Source organism: Camelina sativa, chromosome 11, assembly GCF_030686135.1.
Source record: "Camelina sativa cultivar CO46 ecotype springtype chromosome 11, ASM3068613v1".
NCBI lineage: Eukaryota > Viridiplantae > Streptophyta > Magnoliopsida > Brassicales > Brassicaceae > Camelina > Camelina sativa.
In genome coordinates, this window is record NC_141890.1 from 27,604,936 (window position 1) to 27,619,171 (window position 14,236).

The 14,236-nt window shown below is 41.3% G+C and overlaps 3 pseudogenes; all 3 read left to right on the forward strand.

The window, feature by feature from the left end:
• The window catches only part of LOC147934493 (uncharacterized), an 852-nt pseudogene extending 827 nt beyond the window's left edge, over window positions 1-25 (forward strand).
• Window positions 26-6,985: 6,960 nt separating this feature from the next.
• Window positions 6,986-7,551, forward strand: LOC104724204 (S-protein homolog 9 pseudogene; annotated as a pseudogene).
• Window positions 7,552-8,692: 1,141 nt separating this feature from the next.
• LOC147934494 (uncharacterized) lies at window positions 8,693-13,936 on the forward strand (annotated as a pseudogene).
• The last annotated feature ends 300 nt before the right edge of the window (window positions 13,937-14,236 follow it).

Consider the following 14,236-nt stretch of genomic DNA (forward strand, 5'->3'; position numbering starts at 1 on the left):
TAATTGTATAAAAGAAGTTAAAGAAAAAGGTATGATAGATATCCGAATTTAACTTATATTTTGATATGAAATTTAGTATGTTAACAATCTCTATTAATGCACATCCCTTATTCTAGTTGGTTATCCGTGTAGGTGGACGTTAAGCATTTAGTTTACAAATGTGACGAGGATATATGTCTAGTTTGGCCAGGGGAAAATGTTGTATTTGGAGAAAGATTTGGTGGAAATAAGCTGCTGGATAATCTTCTACATGATCTTTTCCTCGGATGTGTAAATGATAAAGAATGGTATGATGATGCAGAGCAGATTTTTGTTGATAAGAAATTGGAGAAGAGGAAGGCGGAAGCAAATAGTAGAGATTATTTTGTGGACTCACTTCGAAAGAAATTTTCTAAGACAATCTGCTCGTCTACTCACTGGAGATCAACAGGTCCCGTGAATCTGAAAGAATTAAATGATGAAAGAGGTGATGATGGTGAAGTGGAGGGCCGGCAGAAAGGGGCAATAGAAGGAGTTCTAAAGTTGTTGTGTAGTCTACACGGAAAATTGATGAATTGAAAGAAAAATTTCGGAACTAAATTGGAAAGTAATGGTGAGCAGGTGAAAGAGATAGAAAAAAAGATTTCAATCCTTGAGAATGATGTGGTTGAGTTGAAGAAAGGGAATAAAATGTTACCTGCAAAGGCAGATACGAAAGGGAAGGCAGTTCAACAAGAAGTTCTTGTTGCTCATGATGAAGAATCTAAAACAGAAATATATTTTATAAAAGGCATTTCCATTTTTGAAATAGTTTACAAAGAGAAGTGGTTTATCTCCGCGGAAAATTGCTTAGTTGGTGGGCATTGACAATTTTGAAGCTTTTGTTTCTTTCTTAGCCCTGTGTTATTTTTTTTCATTCTTTTTTTACTTTTCCTATTGCCTTACAGATAGACTTCTATTCGATATAATGGCAAGCCCTTTATCATCTTGAATAACACGGCTTAGTTGTCTATAAAATCATTCCCATGACTCATTATTTTTTTGTATCAACCACAGCAAAGGCTAGAAGAAATATGTTATAGTCGCCAACTTGTGTTGTTGCAATTAACAATGTTGCCCTTCAAAAAAGTACCATCAACAATGAAAGACTCCGACCCGGACGTATAAGCGTCCACGATCACAGCTTTCGTTAGGCCCCATTCTCGGCTGAACATTTGATTATTTGACCCATTTACTTAGTTTTGGCTCATGGTTTTGCTTCGTAAACTCTTAGAAGCAGCGAAATATAACTTTACCCTTGACCCATCCCTTCATGACTTAGCCATACCACCAACCAAACCCATAGACTTTGCACTCATTAGAGATGGGGACTTATAGTCCCTTCGGTTCATGGTGATCGGTTGCGTTATAGGCTTCCTGAACCACTCGTGTTCCCAAAGCTTGGCACCGGACATGCCATTAGTTAACCTATCGGTTGTATCATCCATAAACCTATCGGTCATATCTTCAAACCTCTATCGACTCGTCGGTCTTGGTATTAGAGTTAGATTCGATCGATCGATCCGACCTCATAATCAAATCACCGATCAACCATCGACCATGCTAATACTTTTGAACGACTTGTCAACCACCCGACCGATCAATCCAACCTGCGGCTCGAATCGTCGATCACCCGATTTGACTAGCGATTGAATCATCAATCAACCCTCGATTGATCCGACCATTGGCACGGATCATTGCTGACCTTTCGATCAGTTTGACCCTATGATCAAACCGTTGCTGACCTTTCGATTTGTTCGACTCCATTGTCGAACTGTCACTTATCCTTCGATCATTTAAACCTGATTGTTGAACCGTCGCTCATCTCATCGTACCTTCGATAGAGAGATAGCATGCGCATCAGCTCGGACGAGTATCAACGTTCTCACCAAGCCGCACACTCTTTTCTTCTTAGGTATAGATCAACAAAAGATGGATAATGGTGTCTTGAATGGCCTGGGCGTCCACCCCTTATATAAGACGCCAATGGGTGCATTTCATGAAAGGACAAGCCCATTCCTCGCCCCTTTTCGATGGGTCGCGTCTTTTCAAAGAGTCGCACCATTTTTTGGTAACCACTTATGCTATCAAGCTATAACAGTCCTATAGCTCGTGTGTTAGCTGACTGAACCACCCAGCTGGTTTGGCACTGGATCAGTTTGCCGAGCTAAGCTGAGCTGTCGGCCAGCTAATCTAGCTGAGCTAGCTGACATTCCATCTGGCGTAGTTCAGCTCAACTGAGCTAACTAGTTCATCGAGCTTGTTAAGCTCGTTCAACTTTATTCCAGCTGGTTGAGCTTGTAGTTTAGCTACTTAAGCTCACCTAGCTATCATTTTTATTTAACCAAATTGCCCCCTTTAGGATTGCGGGATAGGGATGTTACAAATAACAATGACTTTCCTCATGAACGGAAATCCATCAATGCTTGCACCAAATACTATGAAAACAGATTTGAATCTATCTAACTCATCCACTTCTAGCCTAGCGAGAGTTCCGAGATTAGCTCTTCAAATCATGTATAAGTAAGATGGTAGTTTCGAATATCCACTTTCATCACTACGCCTGACTAATTCACGAGCACACTTGAGGGTACGATGACCTTTCAAATAACCCATCTACAAAAAATTATTGGATCCAGCACGAAACAAGAATAATATAAGAAGTGTTTTCATTTTGTTTCAAGTTTCATACACTTGCCTTTAATTCTATACCATAGATTAAGGACAGCTGCAAAATGGTGTGGCACAACACCATATCCAATACCACCAAAAAATTCTTGTAGAGTTCTCCAAATTTATATGGGGTTGCTTTTCTTGAATGTCAGGAACGTTTGGTTACCGAACAAGTGTGTTGGCATGCATAAATCTGAATACGAAAAATTGGAGAATCTCCTATCGTTGAAGCTTTCACTCTCCACTGACAACCACGAACCCAACATTTGACAACATACAAATTAGGTCTTGATTGAGGCACAAAGAAGTCAAACTTTTGGACCACACTTAAGATCTTCAATCTAACCAGCAAGCTTTTTTTGAGTCATATGTTTGCCCAACAACTATATCGATATCATTGATCTCTAATTCCTCAAACATACTCCAAAAACTACAATTACTTTTTGGAAACAAAAAACATTGCTTTCTTCAATTGTTTCCATAATTACCCGTCCTTCGCCATCCTTATTTTTGTCTACTCCACACATAGTAGGCAAACCATATTCTTCATCCCTATAACTTGCTCCATCTGGGTCATCACAATAATCAAACCTGATTTGATTGTCTTCATCGTCATCTTCCCCTTTGTCCTCGTCTTCTAACTCTCTTGTTTCCCCAGCCGCCTTCACTTTATAGTAATCGTCAGTAGTAGATATCTCCACTTTATGGTAATCATCAGTAGTAGAGATATCCACTTTCTCCCTTGAATCACCGATTTCAACACACAGCCGATGAACTCCTTCTGATTGACTTTGTCGGATGAGTCCTTCAAACGGTCGACAATTACAAACAAACATCGGCGGGGTGTCCTCTGGTAATGAAAACAACGCACTCTTCGATGACAATTTGTATGATAACTTGACCTCACAAACTCTTCTTTCCAACCCGACGTCCTCATACACCATATCAAGAAACTCCTAATAAAAAATTTGTCTAATAAGACCTAACACCCTACAACTTCTTTTATCATCAACTCTAAACAACCTACGGTTTTTAGAAAATAACCACTTCTCGCATAAGAGAGGGATCTCAACCAATTATTCACAAAATTCGGAAAAATTTTGGATACTGGTTTCGACTAAGGAAGGAAGAAGACGACCCTTCGAGTTATTAGTTTTCTCTTTGTTTAGAACAATTTTTTCTATTCACCATTTAGGGAACCCCATGTAACCTACAAAATACTTGTAACCGATGACTGAAATCTACGTCCAATTACTAACTCTATCACCACTGAAACGCTAATTCTACGAATCTTTTGTTATTTTAGTATGCGGTCTATCATAACATCATTCAAAAACTCTATTCTCAAAGTTAACTTCACATGGCAGGTTTCTTGAAGCGTGTGACGCGGGTAGTGGCGCCAAAGAGGGTCATAATGTTTCTTTGGTTGGTTGCCAATCAGGTGCTCATGACTAATTATGGAAGATTCTGAAGGCACATTGGGGGTTTAAGTGTCTGTCAAGTCTGCAAAGGAGGGGAGGAAACTATTATTCATGTGTTGAGGGATTGTACAGCCATGGTAGGGGTATGGCAGCATGTAGTTCCGGCCAGTAGGCGACTTACTTTTTTCAACACTCCTTTATTGGGTTGGTAATACAGAAATTTGGGGGAGACAGAAGAGATCGGAGGTTGTGTTTGGTCGACTCTGTTTGCCATGGGTTTATGGTGGGGATGGAAATGGAAATGTGGTAATGTGTTTGGCGTTATTGGAAAATTTCGGGATCAGGTCAAATTTGTGAAAGAACTAGCAAAGGAGGTAATCACAGCGCATCTTGTCCACCAGTCAAGGGACAATAGCTTGGGCAGGGTTGAAAAAATGATTGCTTGGAGAGCCCCGGATGAGGGTTGGATCAAGATTAATACGGATGGCGCATCACGTGGGAATCCAGGTTTGGCTACAGTCGGGGTGTGTTGAGAGATCACACGGGCCGGTGGTGTGGTGGTTTTGCTCTGAACATCGGGATTATAGGGGATCTACTATGGTAGTTACTTGGCTTGGGAGAAGAATTTTAGGCAATTAGAGGTTGAGGTGGACTCTAAGTTGGTGGTGGAATTTTTAACCAAAGGGATCAGTGAGAAGCATCCATTATCTTTCCTGGTACGCTTGTACCATGGCTTCCTTTCTAGGGACTGGGTGGTTTGGATTTCACATGTGTATAGAGAAGTTAACCGTCTTGCTGATGGGGTAGCTTCCTATACTTTTACTTTACCGTTGGGTTTCCATTTGTTAGAGTCAAGTCCAAATATTGTGGATTGTATTGTTGGTGAGGATGCTCGAGGGATTGTGTTCCCAAGACACCTTCGTTTGTAATTTTTTTCTAGTCTTTGAATAAAACACAAGGAGACTTGTTCCCCACCAAAAAAAAAAAGTTAACTTTATCACGATAACTCTGCGGTCACTAATAATTATTATGCCCTATATCTTTTATATCTACTTATTCTACTACCACTACAATTAAATATATCGTCTATCTCTATCTTGCCCATAATTCTAATAATGTGTTTCTTTATTACTCTACCACCACTACAAATTAGTCTACGGTTGTTCCTAACTTTTCCTCAAAACTCTGTGGATTTTAATAACTCTACCATAACTACATATAACTCTTCCACTTAACTCTACTAATTTCTTAACTCTCTCAAAGAACTATGACTCTACTGCCACGCTACATCAATCTATTGCTTTACTCTCAGAAAAAATCATAAATCAATAAACTAACTCTACCGTTCTTATCTAACTCTACCATCATTACAATGGTAGACATATAGATTGGTGGAACATTTTCCTCTAAAAACAATTCTGTTTCAATACTCTTTCTCCCACGTGGCTTTTAATTAAGATGACATGTTTCATAATTCTTTTTCCTAATACACGATTCCAAGGGCGAAATAGCCATTAAAAACCAAATCTCCTTACCCTCCAAACTAGTAGTAAACCACAATTTATGTCCTAGTATAGTAAACATCCCAAAGATAAATGATTTTCTTGTATTACTAATATACTCAAGTCTTTGCTTCTTGTATTAGCTGCACACATTTAATTACAGTTTACTACCATGAGAAATAAAAGTATAAAAATATTAAGTGAGAAATTGAGAAGATTAATAAAGGATGTTAATTAATGGTACGTAGAGAAAGATCGAGCAATGGCCTATTTCGCAACCATTGTGCTTGTCTTAGCGTTCTCACTTTACTTTGTATCTTATACCTTCAGAAATTACTTTTACTCTTCTCCTTCTCCAGCAATCAAAAACAATTGTCTGTGTTTAGAAATTACCAATCCCCTATATAATAAAACGGAAGTACACAACATTTTTTTGTAAACTATATAATTTTTATAAGTTGGTTACAAAATAAATTATACATTAAGAAGGCGTATTCAACCGATATTTTAGAAGATTCTAGAGTATTCTTAAAATCACTTGTCTTTCAATTGATGATTTTAAAAAAATCTATTAGAATCCTATGTTATTCAACTTGGATTTGTCGTAAAAAGGAATAAAATCTTGGCAATTTGTCGAACTTAATCGTGATTTCTGAGATCTTATTGCAGTTGAAAATAAAATCTTACCTAAGCAAGGGTCATATTAAAAAACTTTCACCAAACATGTTCAAAAATTAAAATAAAAACAAACAATAAACTTAATTGTTTCTTATATATAAAATTACAAAATTAACAATATAAAACTTACAAAATATGTGTGTTTTTCAAGCCATTTATTGCATAATGTTTTATCCAAAAAAACTTTTACAAACAATCATATAAATTATATTTTATTCTAAAATTATAATATAAATAAAAAGAATTTCAAGAGCACGGGTCCAAATCTAGTAATGCTTTTTAAATTTTAACCATTTGTAGAAATTTATGAACAAAATCTATGTGTGTTTAAATAAAATTGAGAGATAAATGAATATATATTCACAAATTACTTGATGCTATTAACGGAAGTGAAAGTCGTAATTGGATATTAAGATCTTTTACATAAACAGTCAAAGTCAATATCACAAATGTAAAATTCGAACGTTGAGTTAAATCTATTAGAGGCATTAATCCTTTAAATAGATGCGAAACAGAAAAATCGATAAGGGCGAAAAGAAAACAGCAAAGGCGATCAACAGATTCATTTTAGTCAAAACAATCATGTTTAAAAATAGAAAAGGCCAAGAATTAATGAACAACGAACACTCTTGTACAAAAAGATATTGTGTCCCTCTTAATTATCTATAGATTACTTTTACCTTTATAAGAAAATTATAGAAGGAAGGTCAATTCAAACAGATAAACAATGAATCGTCTCTCTTGTTTTCTGTTTGTTATTGGATTGTGCGTAGGATGTAGTGACGCAAAATTTAAATGGAATGAGAAAAACTCTGTATTTTTCAAGAATTCCCTTGGTCACAACAATGTCTTGAAGATTCATTGCATATCAAATGATGACAATTTAGGCTTCCATTTTTTGCGTACGGGAGAAACCTACGATTTTAGTTTCCATGATAGTGTTACGGGAACAGAATTTTTTTGTGACTTATGGCAAGGACCTAATTTCAAGTTTCATGCATCAGTTATGGCATATGAAGGTGGTGGTATCATAGTTCATTATGGTAAAAAAAACTTTTGGGATGCTAGAGAAGATGGAATCTATTTCACACATGGCAAACAAATGCCTAAGTTAGAGTACAAGTGGAAATAAGGACCACTCAATGGACTTCACCTCATCTTTATTTGTTCCAAAACTTATTGTTCTTATGTATTATTGTGGAAGGGAAACAAATATATTATCAAAGACACATTTATATAATATATAAAATCTGTAAATACGTGAGTATTTTCACTACAAAAACTTATCTAAACTTTTGTGACACCCCGGTTTCAGAGACTTGCGAAAAGGTTTAAAATAAATGATTTGGCCACATATGTCACAAAAGTGCACTTATCTTTTCGGTCAAGGATCCTGAGAGAACTCCAAAGTTAAGCTTACTTGAGCTGGAATAGTCTCAGGATGGCTGACCTTCCAGGAAGTGATTGTCGGAACTGTACGAGTGAGGAAAAAACACAGGAAAGATCATGATCACGCGGTGATTTGTAGGAATGGTAACAAGTCTTTAAAGCCTCCCAGACGTAGCAAACTGGTTGTCGGATATAAATGGACTCACGGGCCTAGTGAGAAGACGTGAGGCCCATTAAAGAAGATTGCCCCATAGATTGGGATTAGACATGGGCCCACTAAGAGGTGGCGGTCGGGGCGTTACAAGTGGTATCAGAGCCGAATCCTGACGCGTCTGTCAAATGGGCTCACACCATCGAGGGTGACGGTCTTGGTGCGCAACAAGGACGTTGTGATATGTTACTGGAGGTGAATTGTGACACCCCTTTTTCAGAGACTTGCGGAGAGGTTTTAAAAGAATTGATTTGGCCACCTATGTCACCAAAGTGAACTTATCTTTTCGGTCAAGGGTGTTGGTACCGTGATCCAGCACCTCGGATCATGGGCCTGGGCCCGAGACGGACGGACAAAATGGGCCAAGACGAAGTAAAACTGGCCTGCTATGCCGGAGCGTAGAGAATCGAAGTGAGAGTATAACGGCGAAGCAAAACACTCCGGAGTTCGAAGGACATTCGAATAATCAAGTAATAAATTAAGTTAATGGGAGTGCGAGATTTACGGAGGAGATTGATTATATAATAATTGTAATAGGGCTATAAATAGGAGGTGAGGGGGAATGAGAAAGGGATCGGAAAACTTTTTTACCAAAGCTATAATATACATCTTTTCAGTACCAAACACTCTCAATTTAGTCTGGAACTTTGACGGTGGTGAGCTCCTCCATTCATAAAACATTTTAGAAGGAGAGATCTGGTTTCAGTTCTCACATTTGGCGCTAGAAGGAGGGGAGTCATCACCTATACTCCATATAGTTCCGACGCTTTTTCACAAATCCACATCGAACAGATTCTGCTATGGCCGAAGCATCTGCTAATCAGGTAACTCTAGAAACAATCCAAAAGCTTTTGCAGGATCTAACAGAAAAATCTGATCGCCAGCAAGCTGTATCTGCTGCTCTGTCCAAGCGTTTCGACGGCTTGGAAGGTCAGGTTTCCACCCGGCTGGGAGCGGTCTCAACTTCGATCGTTGATCTTTCTGCCTCTCACCAGGCATAGGCCGATCGGGTCGACCTCCTGTCCTCCGACCAAAACCCACGGCGACGTGCTTTAGACTTTATCGACACCGTTCCACTTAGCACGTCGCAGCCGGTAACAATACCAGCAATTCCAAGGAATACTTTCCCGCCACAAGTAATTCCTCAGTCAGCTCCACCATTGGCTGGGGTTAGTAACGCTCTGGTTCAAGACGAAGTGGCTGGGTCCTCCGGGATTCTAGTTCAGATCCCCCCTCCGGTGGGAGGAAGTGTTCGGCAAGAGAGCCTGGCGCCGGGTTACTCTTCTATACCCGAGTTCCACAAAATGCAGAATGAGATCCGCGACATGCGATCCATGGTGCATAGTGCAACCACTTCGGCACCGGACATTTCTCGGGTGATTGAAGAGTCGAAGCGAACTCCTTTCTCTGATCAAGTAGCCCGAGTCCACGTCAAAGATACTGGCAAGATAAAATTCTCAAGCTACGAGGGAAAAGGAGATCCGACCAGTCATCTCAAGACCTTCTTGATTACAGCTAGCCGTGTGGACCTCGAGCCTCATGAAGCAGACGTTGGGTACTGCAAGCTGTTTGTAGAAACATTCTGTGGACCAGCTCTACTTTGGTTCGCATCCTTGACAGCTGGCTCTATTAACAACTTCACGGAGCTGTCAACTTCTTTCATTAAACAGTATTCTAGCTTAATCAAAACCGCAGTAACAGACGCTCAGCTTGGGAACTTGAACCAGGCTGCCAGAGAATCTCTACGTTCATACATAAAAAAATTCAGGGAAATTCAGGTCCAGATTCTGGGGCTTTCAGACTCAACTGCTTTAGCCGCACTGAAAAATGGCCTTTGGCACGAGTCCCGTTTCCGCGAGGAGCTGACTGTAAACCAGTTCCCTACAATCCAAGACACATTACACCGAGCTTCTAACTGGATAATTGCAGAGGAAGACAGGGTTGCAGCTGCACTAAAACATAAAGTTCCACCAGCAAGCAGACCTCGATTCGAAGCACCTGCTAAGAAAACCCCGCCTTCAACCCCGAAGTCCGGACCTAGCACATTTTCGGTGAACCAATCTCCCAAGAAAATTTTTCCAAAGAGTTCACCTTCCAAATCACGATTTTCACCACGCTCGAAGAGTGGAGTGCTCCCAAGTAACAAATGGGTTCGAGATGAGGATACGTACTGCGAACTCCACAAAACTAACAGCCACTCAACTCGGGACTGCAAGAAGCTGATGCACCTTCTCGCAGAAAAGTATGTGTCTGGTGAAATGCCAAACATGACTATCGAGGAGCTGGAGCAGAAGGCAATCTCTGAAGTGGATGAAGATACTCCACCCCCGAAGAAACCAAAACAAATAGACGGATACGAAGCTCCTAAGAAAAGAATCGACATCATATTGGGGGGTTCACGCCTTTTTCGAAACTCCATCACAGTGATAAAAGACCATCAGAGGAAGCTCACGAACCCACAGCCAAAACGAATCAAGGTCACTACAAGCAATTTGCCCGAGGTCACCTTCTCGGAGAAAGAGACCGAGGAATTAGACACTCTGAACGATGACGCACTCGTCATATCGTTGGATGTAGCAAACCACGAAGTATACCGGATCCTAGTAGATACCGGGAGCTCAGTTGACTTAATATTTCTTGAAACACTTACTAGAATGGGCATCGGAAGAGAGCACATCGCAGGACCACCTTCCCCTTTGGTTTCGTTCACAAGTGAGACGTCGATGTCATTAGGTACAATAACGCTACCTGTCTCCACTCAAGGAGTTGCGAAAATGGTGGAGTTCACGGTCTTTGATCGACCTGCGGCCTATAATGCAATAATGGGAACCCCCTCGCTTTTCCAGATGAAGGCTGTAGCTTCAACATACCATTAGTGCGTCAAGTTCCCAACCCCTCAGGGAGTTCGGGAAATCCTAGGAAGCCAGAGAATGGCAAGGAGCTGTTATCTCGCCAGCCATAAGCTTTTGGTTGAATAGCAACCACAGCTCGAGGTCACAAGGAATCCAGTTCGGAAGCAGCTCAAGGGTGACCTCACTGAGTCAATTTTTATTAACGCTAAGTTCCCAGATCAGGAAATCAAGATCGGAGCAGGATTAGGAGGCGAGCTACGAGCCAATCTTATTTCCTTTTTAAAGGAGAATATTTCCACCTTTGCTTGGTCCGTTGACGAAATGTTAGGGATCAGTTCGGAGGTCATCTCGCATGAGTTGAAAGTGGATCCGATGTTCAGACCGGTAAAACAGAAGCGAAGGAAACTCGGCCCCAAGCGAGCTGAAATCGTCAACAAAGAGGTGGATCGCTTACTGAATGCAGGGCAGATACGCGAGGTAAAATACCCCGAGTGGCTTGCAAACACGGTGGTAGTAAAGAAATAGAACGGGAAATCGCGAGTTTGCGTCGGTTTTACTGATCTGAATAAGGCGTGTCCCAAGGACAGCTTTCCACTTCCGCACATCGATAGGCTAGTCGAGTCCACTTTGGGCCACGAGCTGATGTCTTTCATGGACGCCTTCTCTGGTTACAACCAAATCCTCATGAACCCGGACGACCAGGAAAAGACCACATTCATTACGGACCACGGGACGTATTGTTACAAGGTGATGTCTTTTGGATTGAAAAATGTCGGAGCCACCTACCAACGTCTAGTGAACCGGATGTTCAAGCATCAACTCGGAAAAACCATGCAAGTCTACATTGACGATATGCTGGTGAAGTCCATGGAGGCCAGCTCGCACCTTTCGGACTTGAAAGTTTGTTTCGACATCTTGAACCAGTTCGGAATGAAGCTTACCCCCAGGAAGTGCACCTTTGCAGTCCCATCAGGGGAATTTTTAGGATACATCATCACAGAACGAGGAATTGAAGCAAACCCGAGGCAAATTAACGCCTTCTTATCCATGAGCTCCCCTAAACCATTACGCGAAGTGCATCGTCTTACCGGACGAATTGCAGATCTCAATCGTTTCATCTCCCGCTCTACAGATAAATGCCTCCCGCTCTACCAGTTATTAAAAAAAGGGGGGAAAAATTTCTTGTGGGATGCGAAGTGCTAAGAAGCATTCGCTCAGCTGAAAGCGTACCTACCTGAACCTCCGGTCTTGTCTAAACATGAATTAGGTGAGCCACTTTTCCTTAACGTAGCTGTCTCGGACAGCGCAGTAAGTGGAGTCTTAGTTCGGGAAGAAAGGGGGGAGTAGAGACCAATCTTCTATGTCAGTAAGTCGTTTACAGGGGCAGAGTCTAGGTATCCTATGATGGAGAAGTTGGCCCTAGCAGTAGTTACTTCGGCAAGAAAGCTGCGACCTTACTTTCGAACCCATACAATCGTTCGGACCCTGCAATGACAAGAATTATCCCCGTCGAAGTCATCGAATTTCCAAGCATATGATTAGAGAGCTCGAATGTAGTAACTCGGGCAATGAAGAAAAAATTATCCGCTGAAGAGGTAGTTCGTAGGACGATGTAAGACTCCTCACCACAGGTGGATTTGGCTCCCGTCACACCCGCTCCGGATATTATTCATCCACCTCTAATCAAACAAAACTCGGACCAAGTTCAGGAAACATCCACCCCACCAGTTATCAACCAATCGGATACCCCTTCGAGCAATACGAACACCAACAATTGGGGGGCAGAAGATTGGTGGAGCCTGATATGGGCTTACATGGAAAAAGGGGAACTCCCAGCTGACAAGTGGGCAGCCAGGAAACTCAAAATCGTTTGTGCACGGTATTGCATCTATGGCAGAATTCTCCTACGTAGAAGTGTGGCTGGTCCATTCCTAACATGTGTAGCCAGTGAGGAGCCCGCAGCATTAATGCGAGCTGTTCATGATGGCCCCAATGGAAATCACTCCGGAGGACGAACTCTGGCCTACAAAATTAAAAGACAAGGGTATTTCTGGCCTACTATGGTGTCCGACTGCGAAGAATATTCCCAAACTTGCGAGAAGTGTCAAAAGCATGCTTCGTCGATCCACTAACCTACCGAACTATTGTCTTTAGTGTCTGCACCTTACCCATTCATGAGGTGGTCTATGGATATCATTGGCCCTTTGCACCGGGGACCGGGAGGAGTTCAGTATGTTCTAGCTCTTACTGATTATTTCTCCAAATGGGTAGAAGCAGCGGCCTACACGAAAGTAACGAGTGAAGAGGTAGAGCAGTTCGTGCTAAAAAGCATAATCTATCGTTATTGCATTCCTCATGAAATCGTCACCGATAATGGTCCGCAGTTCATCTCCTCGCAGTTCGAAGGGTTTTGCGCGAAATGGAAAATTCGACTCAGTGAGTCAAGTCCTCGTTACCCACAAGGTAATGGGCAAGCCGAGGCAATGAACAAAGTCATATTAGCTAACTTGAAGAAACGGCTCGATTCTCGTAAAGGGTACTGGCCGGACGAGCTGCAAGGCGTTCTTTGGGCAATCCGAACAACACCTCATCGGGCTACTAATGAAACACCTTTTTCTTTGGTTTACGGAGTCGATGTTGTAGTCCCAGCTGACATAGAAATACCCGGAGTCCGTACCTCGCTAAACCCGCTCCGAGCTGTGAAAAATGAAGACAGGATACCCTTGACACAATCAATGAGCGCCGGGATCGAGCTTCAGTTCGGATTCAGAACTACCAGAACGCAGTAGCCCGTTATTATAACTCCAAAATCCGAATTAGGCCCTTGGCAGTTGGTGATCTAGTCCTTCGGAAAGTCCATGAAAACACCAAAGAGAACAATGCAGGAAATTTGGGGATCAACTGGGAAGGTCCGTATAAGATCACCTGCGAAGTCCGAAATGGCGTTTATCGTCTGGAGGATTCAACGTAAAAACCGTGCCGAGGTCCTGGAATTCGTTACATTTTAAACGTTTTTATATTTTGTTCGATTTAAATATTATATCGAACTACGATTGGCTTGATCCTGAAAGGGTACGTAGGCAGCCCACTTCGGGTCGAACTATTAGCATTTAATAAAACAAAAGTTTTTTATAAACTTTGTGTGTTACTTCGCAGACACTAAAAACCGAAGTCACACTTCGTATTCTTTAAAAACCGAAGTCACGCTTTGTATTCTTTAAACCGAAGTAACACTTCGTATTCTAAAAACCAAAGTCACACTTCGTATTCTTTAAACCGAAGTCTCACTTTGTATTCTTTAAACCAAAGTCACACTTCGTATTCTTTGAAAACCGAAGTCACACTCCGTATTTTTTTAAGCTGAAGTCACACTTCGTATCCTTAAAAACCGAAGTCTTACTTCGTACCTTTAAGCTGAAGTTCTAGTTTAAAACATTTGTGGACTGGTTTATAAAGTCCTGAAGTTTCACTTCACATCCTTAAAAACCAAAA